Source organism: Taudactylus pleione, unplaced genomic scaffold (genome assembly GCF_031769625.1).
Source record: "Taudactylus pleione unplaced genomic scaffold, aTauple2 ptg000274l, whole genome shotgun sequence".
NCBI lineage: Eukaryota > Metazoa > Chordata > Amphibia > Anura > Myobatrachidae > Taudactylus > Taudactylus pleione.
The window spans coordinates 1,849,426-1,854,500 of NW_028284676.1; the positions used below are offsets into that span (position 1 = coordinate 1,849,426).

At 44.1% G+C, this 5,075-nt stretch overlaps 1 long non-coding RNA gene across 2 annotated transcripts; it reads right to left on the reverse strand.

Moving 5' to 3' along the window:
• Positions 1–583: 583 nt before the first annotated feature.
• On the reverse strand, positions 584–4,844 carry LOC148513672 (uncharacterized). 2 transcript variants are annotated; one of them, XR_015880147.1, is made up of 3 exons: positions 4,762–4,844; positions 3,088–3,165; positions 584–980 (listed from the first exon to the last, which is right to left on the reverse strand). It is a non-coding gene; the product is annotated as an uncharacterized LOC148513672 (long non-coding RNA). The 2 variants fall into 2 exon arrangements; XR_015880148.1 differs by having other exon boundaries at positions 4,722–4,763.
• Between the last annotated feature and the right edge of the window lie 231 nt (positions 4,845–5,075).

Genomic DNA, 5,075 nt, shown 5'->3' on the forward strand with positions numbered 1-5,075 from the left:
TACACAGATATCGGGGCCTCCCACTGGCAGAAAAATTGTGCCAACTGTTTGTTTGAATTGCATAGTGTATACCTAGCTGTAGCAATTTAGATAGTATGAGGAGGCCTGGTAGAGGCTTACTTTTTATTTTACTGCCAGAGTTACAGTCACACTTAAACATGTACAGTGGCTTTTAGGGACACAGCTGGGGACAACCCTTTATGTTGGACTTGCATGTTTTTTTTAATTTATGCAGAATACAAGTTTTAGGCTATGCTTCTGCAGGGCCGTAATTGGGCACATAGCACCCAGTGGCAGCCCCACCCACTGAGTGCACAACATCATGTCGTCGCGTAAAGGGGTCATTACCGGCAGCTCCGTTAAGACCAGCGCTGACCGGGCGTACTCAGGACGCCCGATTGGCTGACAGTGTTCCCATCTGGAGCGTCCACAGGATGCTTTGTGGGTGCTGCAGCAGCAATCCTGGCTGCAGGGGGCGCCAGGAGCAACAGCACTGGTGACCCATAGCTAGTTACGTCCTTGTGCTTCTACTCACTGTGGCAAAATGTTGGGCAGGAATTACAGAAGAGGCTGCAGGCGAGAATCACCCAGACATTACAGCAAATGCTTTATTCTTAGCCAAGCTTCAGAGCCAGAATACATGTGTAAGATACTGTGACATTGTTATTTATTATTGTCATCAATTTCCCCAGTACAGCGATACTGCATCAGTCACCCGCTCACACCAGTCTCTGGTATATAATCTGCCTTCTCCCCTGATCCTGGATGGTGGGTGACAAAGCTAAGGCAGGTCCTTTGCATGGTAGAAAGCTGCAGGTAATGGTCTCCCCAATAGATCAGGTATTGCACTCTGACTCTGGTTGGATGGAATTTTCTTCATAAAGTGGCACAACAGGATCACAGGAGGTTTGGTCGTACTCTAAGGTGTCATCCAGATTATCAGGGCCCAACCGATAATGTTGGTTTTTATGTACAGAGACCTGAGAAGCAAATTAAAGAAAAAAAAAACATGATAAGCTCGTGGCTTTAATAAGCAGAGTACTAAAATATACAGCCAGCACTGTAAAAACCAACAGTGTTGTCACACTTTCCTACTCTCCGGAATGCTCCCAAAAATTGTGTGACACTCCTAGCTGCCCGGAAAAGTGCAGTGGTTCAACTCTGTCTTCAGTACACCAAACAGGTCATGTTTTCCAGGTCACCCAGCAGGTGCACAGGTGTAGTCATTACTCACTGACACATTTTAAAAGATTCACAGGTGAAGCTCATTATCTCACTTGTGATTCTGTGAGGAGACCTGGAAAACCTGCACTGTGTGGGGTTCTGAGGGCAGAGTTTGAGAACCTGTGGTATAGTGCAGTTTACCAAACTATCATTACAGTCCAGGTTTTAAGACTATCAGTGTTTAAATCGAGATGATTAAATCAATTTGAGGTACTAATTAAGTCACCTGTGCTCAAGCATGGATATCCTTAAAGCATGGACTGTAATGGCAGAGTTTGGTAACCTCTGGTATAGTGTATAACAAGGGTATTCAACATATGGCCCTCTAGCTGATGTAAAACTATACATCCCAGCATGTCCTGCCACAGTTTTAGTATGCCCCAATTGCAAAGCTGTGGCAGGGCATGCTGGAATGTGCAGTTCCACAGAAGCTGGAGGGCACATGTTGAATACCCCTGCTATATAATGTGCATTCTTCGTAAGTTTTATTGTGGTGTTAAAGACACATTTTACTAATTCATGTAAACATATTACACTATGCTCTGGAATACAGAGCACAAGGGGCACTCCTATAGGCAAACTTCATTGTTCAGATTTAACAGACTATAGGCCGTATTCAATTAGAATTGTAAAGTCCTGGACTTTTCGCAGACCGCTGGTTTTGCATGCGAAAAAGTATTGCGCACGTCCCCGCTTATCCCCGCATTCAATTCCAACGGACGTGAAACTGCGTCCCGACGAACTTAAACAGGCGAAAAGTGCTGGCAGAATTGGGGAAATCATCCTGACACCCTCCAAAAGATGCACTGACATGGGGGATCACTATGGATACTCATGAGTAGCCCTGCTGGAGGTACTTGGGGTACTTAAATGCTCTGAATTGGTGCTATTTTGTGTCTTTGCGGTGAAGAAGTGGTGGTGAATAGTGTTTTGCATTTTTTTTTGGGCAAAAACAAGTATTCTCAGCAAATGTGGGGTACATGAAAATGGGTGCAAGCAGAGTTAAAAATTGCTAAAGTGAGGTCTTAAAAAGCATTAAAAACGCCACCTTCAGCAAGTACCTGCAATCAAAAAAACTGCTTGGGCATACTTGCAGACCCCCGCCCCCAAAGTCTATTTTGCTAGTTTTTAAGTTTGTACTCCAACTTTAAACTTTTTTGCCCCCTTATTCAAAGTCATTTTTTGGGGTGTTTAATCCATTTTTAGGATTTATTTAGATATAGTTTACCTTTGGGGATCTGTCCTAAAAGTGTAGGGTGGTTTCCCCACCTTCGCACCCCAAAACCGCAATTCTGCACTGTTTTCCTCCAGCTATTCATAGGCAAAACTTTTCCGCCGGGTACATTGCATTGCGTTTTCACGCCGGCGAAAAGTCACAAGAATTGAATTCGGGGATAAGTTTCCGCTGGCGAAATTACTTCACTGGCGAAACTTTTTTGCAAAAAACTGCTTTTCGCGCTAATTGAATACGGCCCTGTGGGGGATAGGCTGTTAAATCTGAACATTGCTTTGTATAACTTACTAGAGTTAGTAGCTGTTAGAACCACACCAGTATGCATAACCTGTGTGCAATTGCTCTGCGCATGCCCCCCAAGGCGAATACAGGCATATGTGCAATTGCAGACCAGGGTGTATTTTGCACTTGCCACTCCTGGGAGAGGTGGTCTGATGTAAGCCAATTATAGTGACGTAGAAACGTGACCGTCTCTGCATATAGGCAGAAAGATGCTATTTTTGTCAGTGTTTATATTTTGGAGCAATGGATACCCCTCAGCTGGTACTCAGACAATTGTGATTCACTCTATAGAGTCACTAGAAGAACATAAGCTTATAAAAACGGACCACAGGCTGATGCCATCTCACCTCATTGTCAGAGTCTTCTGCTTCCTCCAACATCCAGTCCGGGATTTCCATCCGGTATAAAGCTGGGTAATAGTCAATCTCACAAAAACAGAAATATATATATTTAACTGATACTGAAAAGGTTCTTTGTTATACTCCATAATTTAGATCACTTTTAGAATATTAAGCAGCCGTTATACATACATTTTAAATCACAATCTTTACAATTCAGATATGACTGGGAGCTGCCATGACTGCACAACCAGATAGCCAACATGGGGTGGGAATAATGGAAAGCTGGTGCTTACTAGGCCATCACTGGTCAGTGACATATGATGGGATTTAGCAGGACAGTGGTAGCAACCAATGTGATCAACACTATATTACAGTGGTGGCAAACCTGCCACAGTTTTAGCATTCCCTAATAGCAAAACTCTGGCAGTGCATGCTGGGATATGTAATCCCACAGCAGCTGGAGTGCCAAGGTTCACCACCACTGCTATATTACATAGAGTATGAACAACTTTGAGGCTGTGCTACATTCAGTCAGATACAAAATACATTGATTTGTTTCAGCTGAAGTTCCACTTCTAAGCTCATTTGAGGGTGTGGAAAAGCATGGCCTGAGGCTAAACAAAGGGACCGAGACAGTGGCTCTGCAGCACGTGGGACTAAAGATCCCAGCATGCTTTGATTAATGACCCCTGAGCTGAGTAGCCAGGATAATAAGCACTTGCAGGACAGTTGGCATACATCTGGGCCCCTGGCACACGCTCACAGATCACCATTACCAGACAGAACAATACAGGTATCTACGAAGAGACTTCTGTTGTGTGCGCATTCTCCACACTTCCACCCTCAGGTTTTTAGGGGGAGATTTAGCAAAAATCTTGGAGAGAGAAAGTACCAACTGATCAGCTCCTAACTCATGTCACAGGCAGTGTTTGAAAAATTACAGGAGCTGATAGGTGGGTACTTTGGGGTCTATTCATAGAGCAGTGGAAAGTCTGGTTTAGCTGAAACCAGGGCTTTCACTGCCTTCGGTGATGCATAGAAGGGGTTACCGTGTAGAAGGTTATTCCTTCCCCAGCAGCACACCCGCTTCGTGTATGAATCGCAACACCAGATTTTTGAATGGCGAGTGCGATTGATAGAAAAAACGGAAAGTTTAGCTTCAGTTAGTCTCCTGCATACAGATTTGCCATCTCAGGATGGTGTAATCTGTCCCACAAGCCAAACAGAGCAGGGAAGCTGCATACGCTCTGTCCGCCCCCTGTTATCCAGTATCCATTGCAGCAGGTCTGCCCTGACCTGCTGCTATCAGACACCGGCACATGTGCAGGGAGTGTACAGACATAACGGGCACCCAATATGTCTGTATTCTCACTGCTTCCAGGCATTACGGAGGGACCGGACAGTGCCCGAAGACGTCAGACAGGTAAGTCTACACGAATGGCTACTAAACATCAATGTGATGCAATATATAGTGATATTTTTCAGTAGCCACTTCATGTTCTTCATGAGTAGACCACTAAACCTCAATCCTCTTGATCTCTCTCCAAACTTTGATAAATCTCCCCCTAGTCTCCATATAATCTGCTTCTTACAGCGGGACACAGTTGCAGAAATAAATGAGCATTTTATACTTAACTTACACACTGCACATCAGGGACACATACTACCTGCTACACTCACCTTCTCAGGGCTGTAATGTCTGTGCTGTAAGAAATTCAGGGATTTCTAAGCTGGGATCATTAACTTCAATGAGCTCATTAAAGTGCTGATTGTAAGGTCCCACCCACTGTTACAGGTGTATTGTTACTCAACTATTTCCATGGGTTCTTCTGTGAGCACAGTACTGACACCGTGTGGTCATAGGGCATATTACATGAAAAAAAAAATCATGCATCTTATTCAGAGCTGGATGCAATTTGCGTCTTAATATGAACATAAAATGTGGTAATGAAAGAAAAATAGCATTTTGTTACCTATGCAGAGCTGGAATCTGG